The 12530-nt window shown below is 46.4% G+C and overlaps 1 protein-coding gene across 5 annotated transcripts in view; it reads right to left on the bottom strand.

The window, feature by feature from the left end:
* SIPA1L2 (signal induced proliferation associated 1 like 2) overlaps positions 1 to 12015 on the bottom strand; it is a 795004-nt gene extending 782989 nt beyond the window's left edge. For 2 of the 5 annotated variants that reach the window (XM_063917773.1, XM_063917774.1), the window contains exon 1: positions 11815 to 12015. The gene's annotated coding sequence lies outside the window, so the exon portion shown is untranslated. The remainder of the gene's footprint in view (positions 1 to 11814) is intronic. The other 3 variants (XM_063917771.1, XM_063917769.1, XM_063917772.1) reach the window with 2 other exon arrangements.
* Between the last annotated feature and the right edge of the window lie 515 nt (positions 12016 to 12530).

Below are 12530 nucleotides of genomic sequence, written 5' to 3'. Positions count from 1 at the left end.
ACCTGAGTACTGGGGGATGCTCAGTGTCACCATCCATTATGCAGGTACCCAATCCAGCTGGTAACTGCTATCTGGGACACGCCTTACAGGGCCACACCACTTTGGAAACTGGACAGATGGAATCCAGCCATTCAGAATTCTTATTTTTTCTGTAGACAGACTGACTAGGCAATTTGGCTCTTGTCAAACTGGTCAAGGATCATGCTAAGGATCAGACCTACTAAGCCTCTATGGCGGTCCCTGCTTTTCTGGCTGTGAAATGGTTTGAGAAAGGAACAGTGGCTTATGGTAGGATAGTCTAGTATTGCTCTTTGAACTGTGAACCTCTTAGCTGTTATTAACTGTACTTCTATGCCTATGTGATTTTTGTAGACATAAATATCTATATTTGATGTATAAGTTTAGTATATTCCTAGTTGCCTTTGTTTAAATTATTTTGAATTTACAATGGTACCACGTACACTCAGAGAGCGCACAATGCTGCACCCGGCAGACCAGCCATGATAAATGGGCAAAAAAGTTATTAGCCTTGTATCCCCGTATTTGGTGGCAGTTGTGGGATCACTTAGTCCTGGACATTCACCCTGGTGGAGTTGCAGATGAACTGTTTAGAAGAACTCCAAAAACGAGTGCCACTCAACAACCAGGCAACATACATTGCTAAATGACTTCCCTGCAAGCATGTCTATGACATTAGAACTGGGGTACCTTCAGAAGTACATCCTGAGATGCAGGCAGACATGGAGTGTTCCTATGTGCAGACAACAAGATTGGAACTATGGGGGTTATTCAGGTTTGTTAGCAAACCAAAAAAGTAAGCAATTGGGCAAAACCATGTTGCACTGCAAGTGAGGCAGATGTAACATGTGCAGAGAGAGTTAGATGTGGGTGGGTTATACTGTTTCTGTGCATGGTAAATACTGGCTGCTTCATTTCTACACTGAAATTTAGATTTCAGTTTGAACACACCCTACCAAAATCTAAATCTCTCTGCACGTTACATCTGCCCCACCTGCAGTGCTACATGGTTTTGCCCAATTGCTTACTTTTTTGGTTTGGTAACAAACCTGAATAGGCCCAATATGAGGCCATAAGAATTGAGCTTGGACCCAAAGACATTAGCTAAGCAGGTTGTTTGCTGTAGTGAACATCCCTGTGACTTGGGAAGGATGTCCCCATCTGGCAGCCCCACTACTCAGTTCTTGCAGGAGCATTGGTCAAAAGGTGGGGTTTTAGCAGCTCTGCAACCCTGTTAAAAGTGAGGATTTATTGGGCAAGACCGTGGAATGAACTTATGCCATTGAATGACCTTATTCTGTGGTCTTGGGCAAGACCATGGAATGAGCTGATGCTTTACCCAAGATGTCACTCTTTTTAAATGCCTTAAGCGCTTAGCCAGTGGATCCTCCATGACTGAGAGGAGGTGTACTGAAACTTCCTAAGCCTTACTGCAATTACCAACTGACCAGGCCACAAGCAGCAAGACTTCCCTATGAGCTGTGGCTCCCAGTGGCATAGTGAGGTTTTGAAATGAGTGGGGGAAAAACAGTAAAAATAAACACTATTATTAGGTGCCTAGCTTCATTACGCAGAAGGAATGATTGTGTCATAGTGGTGATGCCCTCTTTGGTCAGAAAAACACAATTGCATTGCTGCATATAATAGAGGCATCTTCCTCCACTGTGTACAGCAGGAGAATATCTACCAACCAATCAACTGAACAATGTCGCCCAGACACCTGCTAGTTACAGACTTTGGAACTTTCTTTACTAGCAGTTTGCCATCCAGTACTGGAAATACTTTTTTTGCCTAACAGACACATACGGGCTAATTCTGATATTTAACATGGACTTAAGTATATTTCTCTTTATGTACAGTGGTGTGAAAAAGTTTTTGTCCTCTTTCTAATTTCTTCTGTTTTTCCATATTTGTCACACTTGCTTCAGAATGTTAAACAAAACTTTATATAAGACAAAGACAACATGAGTAAACACAAAATACAGTTTTTAATTGATCATTCCATTAATTGAAGAACAGAGTTGTCCAAAACCTAGATCACATATGTGAAAAATTAAGTGTCCCCCTAAACCTAATAACTGGTTGTGACACCTTTAGTAGCAACTGCAACCAAACACTTCCGATAAGTGGAGATAAGTCTTTCACATACTTTGGAGGTTTTTTTGCAGAATTGCTTTAATGCAGCCACATTAGAGGGTTTTCAATTATGAACTGCCTGCTTACAGTCCTGCCACGACATCTAAAAGCTCTAAAAAAAAATCACGTCAAAAACTTAAATGTGTTTTTTATGAGCCATTCAGAGGTAGATTTGCTCCTGTGCTTCAGATCGTTGTCTTGCTGCCTAACCACATTGGTCATGAGCTTCAGGTTATAGAGTTATGACCTGATATTCTCCAACAAACTTTTTAGTAGAGAGTAGAATTCATGATTCTATCAATTATGGCAAGTTTCCCATGTCTTGAAGCAGCTAAGCATCACCACACCATCACACTACCACCATGTCTGACTGTGGGTATGATGTTCTTAATGTGGATTGCTTTGTTAACTTAACTCCAGATGTAACGGGACCCATGGCTTCCAAAAAGTTAAATTTTTGACTCATCAGATGTGTTTTTTGGTAAATGATCCTCTTGGTAAGCAGTGGTTTTTGCCTTGCACCTATCCCATGGATACCATTTTTTCACAGTCTCTATCTCATAGTGGAATTATGAATATTGACATTAACTGATACAAGTGAATCCTGCAGGGCCTTAAATGTTTGTGTTCTTTTGTGACCTTGTAGAGTTGTTGATGCCCTCATGGAGGAATTATAGTAGATGGGCCACTCTAGGTAAGATTCACCACTGTTTCAAATGTTCTCCATTGGGATATAATAGTTCTCACTGCGGTTTTGCTGGAGTCCCAGAGCATTAGAAACAGCTTTGTAACCCTTTACAGACAGATATATTTCAGTAAATTTCTTTCTCATCTCTTCTGGAATATCTTTTGATTGCAACATACTGTGCTGCTTTTGAACCCTTGTAACCAACTTCACATTGCTGGAAAAGTTCTATTGTAGTGATGTTTAGATTCAACAGGGCTGGCAGCAATCAAGCCTGATTGTATCTAGCCTAATTCAACCCAATCATAAGTTCAATTTGGTTCACTAGTTAAATGTTTAGCTCAGGGGCAATTACTTTTTCACACCGGGTCAGTTGTAATTGGATCACTTTCTTAATTCCGTAAATGTAATAATAATAATAATAATAATAATAATAATAATAATACTTTTATTTATATAGCGCTCTCTCTCCAATAGGACTCAATGCTTAGGTTGTCTTTATGTTATATTCAATTTTGTTTGAAGATCTGAAACAACTGTGACAGATTAGCAAACATAGAAGAAATCAGGAAGGGGAGCAAACATCTTTTCACACTAGTATAGCTGTTTTAGGAGTAGGTAACAATTCAGCAGCTGGTCTAGGGTCTGCCCAATCAATGCTGTTGTGGGAACCAAAGAGGTGGCCCAACCACCCAATTAATTTTGTACCTTGCATTTTGGTCAGACTGACTAGGAGTTGATGGAGATTTCGGAGCCATCACCTTGCTTCTAAACATGAAACTAGACAATACTGTTGTATTTTTCCTGTTGTTTTCCTAAGATTCCAAACTCACATTGGTACCATTTACCTTCAGACGTACATCCTTAGTTTTTAGTAGGCAAAAAAGTTAAACATAACTCCATTTTCCTCACACAACTGATACTCCAAGGTTGTAGCTCTGTCTTATGGGCTTATTTATGGACTTATTTACTTGTTAAGATTCTGCAGGGGGTCGTTTGCGACCAAGTGTTCCAAACCCATACCCTGTCAGAGAAATTTGTGGTTAGACCCATACTAACCAGCTCATAACATCACACTTTACGAGAGGTTGACTGGTACACTAAATCATTTACTGCAGTCATATCTCCACCTGTATGGAGGAAATTGGCAGAATTTCCTGTAGATGCTGTTGTTCACATAGTTTGAAGCACTGCAGAAATCTAATGTTCTCCATCCATGATCCTTAGACCTGGTCTGTGAGAGCTAGGTGAGTAATATTCATGGTACAGGTTGAGTATCCCATATCCAAAATGCTTAGGACCAGAAGTATTCTGGATATCGGATTTTTCCGTATTTCGAATAATTGCATACCATAATGAGATATCATGGCAATGGGACCCAAGTCTAACCACAGAATGGATTTATGTTTCATATACACCTTATACACACAGCCTGAAGATAATTTTAGCCAATACTTTTAATAACTTTGTGCATTAAACAAAGTTTGTGTACATCGAGCCATCAGAAAACAAAGGTTTCACTATCTCAGTCTCACTCAAAAAAAATTGTATTTCAGAATATTCCGTATTTCGGAATATTTGGATATGGGATACTCAGCCTGTACCTACCATTAAATATGTGAGAAGTGATGAGACAGTTACTGAAACTTACGCATTCCACTTGCGAGTAGCACAGGAATGTAAAAATCAGGGTTATGATAGGCATGGCCACAAGCTAGTTGTCAGGAGGGAGTGCTGTTGCTAGGTCTTGGACAACACTGGGACAGATCAACCTATTAGATCACCAGAAGCAAGATGTAGTTGTATGGGTGGTACAATGGATGCAGAGCAGGGAGATGGGGGAGGTACTGGAGGTATAACATCCTCAATTTATCAAGAAGCCTGGACATACTCATATAGTAGTCCATCATGTTGAAGCTATAAAATGTAGGCCTAATAGGCAAATCTCAAGTGAGCTCTGCAGTCCTCATAATAGTCAATAAAGAGGTGGATAAGATACTGGAACTAAAGGCCAGTACTGACGGGAGAGATGTGTACTGAGCAATCTTAACACAGATCGCTCATCACACATTTCTCATCACGCTCATCACACAGATCGCTCATCACACATTTCTCTGTGGGGGGTACACACGGAGAGATCAGTGCTTAACTTCTAAGCAATCTAGTCAGATTGCTTAGAATTTAAGCACTGATCTCTCCGTGTGTACCCCCCTTAAAGGTGATTGTCTTCACGTAGCACCTGGACATGTAGAACCTTGTGATATGATGAACTAAGCAAAAGTGAAAGCCCCAGGCAAATGAGATATTGGACCAGATAAGAACAGATTGATTTAGTAACATAGTAACATAGTTAATGAGGTTGAAAGAAGCAAAATACCTATCGGATTCACCTTTGGTCTTAAGGGGGGTACACACGGAGCGATAATTTAAGCAATCTGACTAGATTGCTTAGATTTTCAGCAAGATCACTCCGTGTGTAGCCCTAACAGCGATATCGATGCGCAGCCCCGCGCATCGCTATCGCTGGTGCTAGATTAACCTGCTGTGCAGGCCAATCTAGCGGGTCGCTCACTTCACCCGCTGGGTGAAGTGAGCGGCCCCCCCGTCTCCCCCTGCATGCTCAACACAGATCGCGTTGTGCTTAGCGGCGGTTCGCTCAGCACACATCTCTCCCGCATCGGCCCGTCTATATGGGCTTTAAGCAAGGTGTTCTGCCAGATATTCCTTATCAGGGAGATGCATATGCTGAGGAGAGGATACCAGACTTATGTATAGCTCCAGGGGCAAACGCAGGATTTTTAGTGGGGGATTTCCATTATATATAGGCCTTTCCAAACAAATATATTTAGGCGACTTGCACCAAACGCTTAATCTTTGCATCAAATGCGTAGTTTGATTAAGCTTTTGGTGCAAGTCGCCTAAATATATTTGTTACTTGGAAAGTCTAACATTGGGGCGGAGTGCCGGCATCTTTGGTGTAATATATATATTTCTCTGACGTCCTAGTGGATGCTGGGAACTCCGTAAGGACCATGGGGAATAGCGGCTCCGCAGGAGACTGGGCACAACTAAGAAAGATTTAGGACTACCTGGTGTGCACTGGCTCCTCCCTCTATGCCCCTCCTCCAGACCTCAGTTAGAATTTTGTGCCCGGCCGAGCTGGATGCACACTAGGGGCTCTCCTGAGCTTCTAGAAAAGAAAGTATAAATTAGGTTTTTTATTTTCAGTGAGATCTGCTGGCAACAGACTCACTGCTACGAGGGACCGAGGGGAGAGAAGCGAACCTACCTGCTTGCAGCTAGCTTGGGCTTCTAGGCTACTGGACACCATTAGCTCCAGAGGGATCGAACACAGGCCCAGCCTCGGTCGTCCGGTCCCGGAGCCGCGCCGCCGTCCCCCTTGCAGAGCCAGAAGCAAGAAGACGTTCCTGGAAATCGGCGGCAGAAGACTTCGGTCTTTATTAAGGTAGCGCACAGCACTGCAGCTGTGCGCCATTGCTCCCCACACACTCCGGTCACTGATGGGTGCAGGGCGCTGGGGGGGGCTGCAATAAGAGTACCTTACTTGGCAAATTACCACATAATATAGTCATTAAGACTATATATGGGTAAAATCCCCTGCCATAACTTCCATAAAAAAGCGGGAGAAGTCTGCCGAAAAAGGGGCGGAGCTATCTCCCTCAGCACACTGGCGCCATTTTCCCTCACAGCTCCGCTGGAAGGACGCTCCCCAGGCTCTCCCCTGCAGTTTCCAGACTCCATAGGGTAAAAAAGAGAGGGGGGGCACTAAATTTAGGCACAATCTGTGTAATATTAGCAGCTATAGGGGAAAAATCACTGTGTGTAGTGTGAATCCCTGCATTATATAGCGCTCTGGTGTGTGCTGGCATACTCTCTCTCTGTCTCCCCAAAGGACTTTGTGGGGTCCTGTCCTCAGTCAGAGCATTCCCTGTGTGTGTGCGGTGTGTCGGTACGGCTGTGTCGACATGTTTGATGAGGAGGCTTATGTGGAGGCGGGGCAGGGGCCGATAAATGTGATGTCACCCCCTGCGGGGTCGACACCTGAATGGATGGACATGTGGAAGGAATTACGTGACAGTGTCAACGCCTTACATAAAAGGTTTGACGACATAGCAGATGTGGGACAGCCGGCTTCTCAGCTCGTGCCTGCCCAGGCGTCTCAAAAGCCATCAGGGGCTCTAAAACGCCCGCTACCTCAGATGGCAGACACAGATGTCGACACGGATACTGACTCCAGTGTCGACGATGATGAGACTAGTGTACATTCCAATAGAGCCACCCGTTACATGATTACGGCAATGAAAAATGTGTTGCACGTTTCTGATATTACCCCAGATACCACAAAAAAGGGTATTATGTTTGGGGAGAAAAAACTACCAGTGGTTTTTCCCCCTTCTGATGAATTAAATCAAGTATGTGAAGAAGCGTGGGCTTCCCCCGATAAGAAACTGGTAATTTCTAAAAAGTTACTAATGGCGTACCCTTTCCCGCCAGAGGATAGGTCACGTTGGGAGACATCCCCTAGGGTGGATAAAGCGCTCACACGCCTGTCAAAGAAGGTGGCACTACCGTCTCCGGACACGGCCGCCCTAAAAGAACCTGCTGATAGGAAGCAGGAGGCTATCCTGAAGTCTGTATATACACACTCAGGAATTATACTGAGACCGGCTATTGCTTCAGCATGGATGTGCAGTGCTGCAGCTGCGTGGTCAGATTCCCTGTCGGAAAACATTGATACCCTAGACAGGGACACTATATTGCTAACCGTAGAGCATATTAAAGACGCTCTCTTATACATGAGAGATGCACAGAGGGATATTTGCCGGCTGGCATCTAAAATAAATGCAATGTCCATTTCTGCCAGGAGAGGATTGTGGACTCGGCAATGGACAGGAGATGCAGATTCTAAAAGGCACATGGAAGTTTTGCCTTACAAGGGTGAGGAGTTGTTTGGGGATGGTCTCTCGGACCTCGTTTCCACAGCAACAGCTGGGAAGTCAGCATTTTTACCCCATGTTCCCTCACAGCCAAAGAAAGCACCGTATTATCAGGTACAGTCCTTTCGGCCCCAGAAAGGCAAGCGGGTTAGAGGCACGTCCTTTCTGCCCAGAGGCAGAGGTAGAGGGAAAAAGCTGCAACATACAGCCAGTTCCCAGGAACAAAAGTCCTCCCCCGCTTCCTCTAAGTCCACCGCATGACGCTGGGGCTCCACAGGCAGAGCCAGGTACGGTGGGGGCCCGTCTCAAGAACTTCAGCAACCAGTGGGCTCGTTCACGGGTGGATCCCTGGATTCTACAGGTAGTATCTCAGGGGTACAAGCTGGAATTCGAGACGTCTCCCCCTCGCCGTTTCCTCAAATCTGCCTTGCCGACAGCTCCCCCGGACAGGGAGGCAGTGCTGGAGGCGATTCACAAGCTGTATTCTCAGCAGGTAATAATCAAGGTACCCCTCCTTCAACAAGGACGGGGTTACTATTCCACAATGTTTATGGTACCGAAACCGGACGGTTCGGTGAGACCCATTTTAAATTAAAAATCTTTGAACACTTATATAAGAAGGTTCAAGTTCAAGATGGAATCGCTCAGAGCGGTGATTGCAAGCCTGGACGAGGGGGATTACGTGGTGTCACTGGACATCAAGGATGCTTACCTGCATGTCCCCATTTACCCTCCTCACCAGGAGTACCTCAGACTTGTGGTACAGAACTGTCATTACCAATTCCAGACGTTGCCGTTTGGTCTGTCCACGGCACAGAGGGTATTTACCAAGGTAATGGCCGAAATGATGATACTCCTTCGGAAAAAGGGAGTTTTAATTATCCCGTACTTGGACGATCTCCTTATAAAGGCGAGGTCCAGGGAACAGTTGTTGATCGGAGTAGCACTAGCTCGGGAAGTGCTACAACAGCACGTCTGGATCCTGAATATTCCAAAGTCGCAGTTGGTCCCTACAACGCGTCTACTGTTCCTGGGGATGGTTCTGGACACAGTACAGAAAAAAGTGTTTCTCCCGGAGGAGAAGGCCAAGGAGTTATCGTCTCTAGTCAGAGACCTCCTAAAACCAAAACAGGTGTCGGTGCACCACTGCACGCGAGTCCTGGGAAAGATGGTGGCTTCTTACGAAGCAATTCCATTCGGAAGGTTCCATGCAAGGATCTTTCAGTGGGATCTGTTGGACAAGTGGTCCGGGTCGCATCTTCAGATGCATCGGCTGATAACCCTGTCTCCAAGGGCCAGGGTGTCGCTACTGTGGTGGCTGCAGAGTGCTCATCTTCTAGAGGGCCGCAGATTCGGCATACAGGACTGGATCCTGGTGACCACGGATGCCAGCCTTCGAGGTTGGGGGGCAGTCACACAGGGAAGAAACTTCCAAGGACTATGGACAAGTCAGGAGACTTCCCTACACATAAATATTCTGGAACTAAGGGCCATTTACAATGCCCTAAGTCAGGCAAGACCCCTGCTTCAACACCAGCCGGTGTTGATCCAGTCAGACAACATCACGGCGGTCGCCCATGTAAACCGTCAGGGCGGCACAAGAAGCAGGATGGCGATGGCAGAAGCCACAAGGATTCTCCGATGGGCGGAAAATCATGTGTTAGCACTGTCAGCAGTGTTCATTCCGGGAGTGGACAACTGTGAAGCAGACTTCCTCAGCAGGCACGACCTCCACCCGGGAGAGTGGGGACTTCATCCAGAAGTCTTCCAAATGATTGTACACCGTTGGGAAAGGCCACAGGTGGACATGATGGCGTCCCGCCTCAACAAAAAGCTAAAAAGATATTGCGCCAGGTCAAGGGACCCTCAGGCGATAGCTGTGGACGCTCTAGTGACACCGTGGGTGTACCAGTCGGTTTATGTGTTCCCTCCTCTGCCTCTCATACCCAAGGTACTGAGAATAATAAGAAGGAGAGGAGTAAGAACTATACTTGTGGTTCCGGATTGGCCAAGAAGAGCTTGGTACCCAGAACTTCAAGAAATGATCTCAGAGGACCCATGGCCTCTGCCGCTCAGACAGGACCTGCTGCAGCAGGGACCCTGTCTGTTCCAAGACTTACCGCGACTGCGTTTGACGGCATGGCGGTTGAACGCCGGATCCTGAAGGAAAAGGGCATTCCGGAGGAAGTCATCCCTACGCTGATTAAAGCTAGGAAGGAGGTGACCGCAAACCATTATCACCGCATATGGCGAAAATATGTTGCGTGGTGTGAGGCCAGAAGGGCCCCAACGGAGGAATTTCAGCTGGGTCGATTTCTGCACTTCCTACAGTCAGGGGTGACTATGGGCCTCAAATTAGGCTCCATTAAGGTCCAGATTTCGGCTCTGTCGATTTTCTTTCAGAAAGAACTGGCTTCACTGCCTGAAGTTCAGACGTTTGTTAAGGGAGTGCTGCATATTCAGCCCCCTTTTGTGCCTCCAGTGGCACCTTGGGATCTCAACGTTGTGTTGGATTTCCTAAAATCACATTGGTTGAGCCACTTCAGACCGTGGAGTTGAAGTATCTCACGTGGAAGGTAGTCATGCTGTTGGCCTTGGCCTCAGCTAGGCGTGTGTCAGAATTGGCGGTTTTGTCCTGTAAAAGCCCATATCTGATTTTCCATATGGATAGGGCGGAATTGAGGACTCGTCCCCAATTTCTTCCTAAGGTGGTATCTGCTTTTCATTTGAACCAACCTATTGTGGTGCCTGCGGCTACTAAGGACTTGGAGGATTCCAAGTTGCTGGACGTAGTCAGGGCCCTGAAAATCTATGTTTCCAGGACGGCTGGAGTCAGGAAAACTGACTCGCTATTTATCCTGTATGCGCCCAACAAGCTGGGTGCTCCTGCTTCAAAGCAGTCTATTGCTCGCTGGATCTGTAGTACGATTCAACTTGCACATTCTGCGGCTGGACTGCCGCATCCTAAATCTGTAAAAGCCCATTCCACGAGGAAAGTGGGCTCTTCTTGGGCGGCTGCCCGAGGGGTCTTGGCTTTACAACTTTGCCGAGCTGCTACTTGGTCGGGTTCAAACACGTTTGCTAGGTTCTACAAGTTTGATACCCTGGCTGAGGAGGACCTTGCTTTTGCTCATTCGGTGCTGCAGAGTCATCCGCACTCTACCGCCCGTTTGGGAGCTTTGGTATAATCCCCATGGTCCTTACGGAGTTCCCAGCATCCACTAGGACGTCAGAGAAAATAAGAATTTACTCACCGGTAATTCTATTTCTCGTAGTCCGTAGTGGATGCTGGGCGCCCATCCCAAGTGCGGATTGTCTGCAATACTTGTATATAGTTATTGCCTAACTAAAGGGTTATTGTTTAGAGCCATCTGTTGAGAGGCTTAGTTATTTTTCATACTGTTAACTGGGTATAGTATCACGAGTTATACGGTGTAATTGGTGTGGCTGGTATGAGTCTTACCCGGGATTCCAAAATCCTTACCTTATTGTGTCAGCTCTTCCGGGCACAGTATCCTAACTGAGGTCTGGAGGAGGGGCATAGAGGGAGGAGCCAGTGCACACCAGGTAGTCCTAAATCTTTCTTAGCTGTGACCAGTCTCCTGCGGAGCCGCTATTCCCCATGGTCCTTACGGAGTTCCCAGCATCCACTACGGACTACGAGAAATAGAATTACCGGTGAGTAAATTCTTATTTTATATATATATATATATATATATATATATATATAATGTATACACACATATACAGAGACAAGGGAGGCACGGGCAGCAACACAGAGAGAGAGGCATGGGGTTAGAGGGGGGGGGGCATGGGGAGAGAGAAGCAAGGTGAGGCATGGGGTGGGGGAGAGGTGCATGGAGAGAGGGAGCATGGGGAGGGTTATGAGAGAGAGAGGGAACATGGAGAGTGGGGTTCATGGGGAGAGAGAGAGGGAGGAGGCATAGGAAGAGAGAGATAGTGGCATGGGGGAGAGAAAGTCAGCATCAGCGGCAGAATGTGGTGAGGTGCAGTTACCTGAGGTCGGGAGAAGGCTACCCATATTGTGCAGTGGCTACAGCGGGCTCCTGCAACCCAGCAAGACTTAGGCTGGGTGGACAATGAAGGACAGGCAGAGCGGCGCGGGTGGAGAGAAGAGGATAGGCACTGACGTGGGACTTGGCGGCAGGTGGGAGGACAGTGCAGAGGGACGCGGGACTCGGCTGCCGAGGGACGCGGCTGATGGCGGCAGCAGGACAGTATAAGGGAGGAGCGCTGCCGCATTACAGGCACACTGTTGCCTGAGCGCCTCATCTTAGAATAAAATATATCTGTATCTTGGTCAGCTGCGCTGAGTGATCAGCGGGCAGGGGGGGTTTCCAGATACTCGAAACCCCCCTGCGTGCGCGTATGAGCTCAAGGAGTCTTATGTGTTAGCCAAGGGTACACAATATCTCTGTCAGTTTGTAATCACAAATGGAAAGTTGCAAATGCATATTTATTTCATATCAAAAATAGAAAATGGCTAAGTTTAAAAGTACAAAGGCAGTGATTACAGGCAAATAACAGCCAGGGGGTTCACAGTTTAGAGAACTTAAAAGGCTACCCTACCTTAAAGGGGCTATAGTCACCATTGCACCACACTGTTCACTGTGTGAAAGACAAGACCATGGGCCTAATTCAGCATGGATCGTAAATGTGCAAAAAAGCGCACATCTACGATCCAATACCCTGACATGCGGGGGACGCCCAGC

Source organism: Pseudophryne corroboree, chromosome 4 (assembly GCF_028390025.1).
Source record: "Pseudophryne corroboree isolate aPseCor3 chromosome 4, aPseCor3.hap2, whole genome shotgun sequence".
In the NCBI taxonomy this organism is placed as follows: Eukaryota; Metazoa; Chordata; class Amphibia; order Anura; family Myobatrachidae; genus Pseudophryne; species Pseudophryne corroboree.
This window is presented reverse-complemented; position numbering and strand designations above follow the sequence as displayed.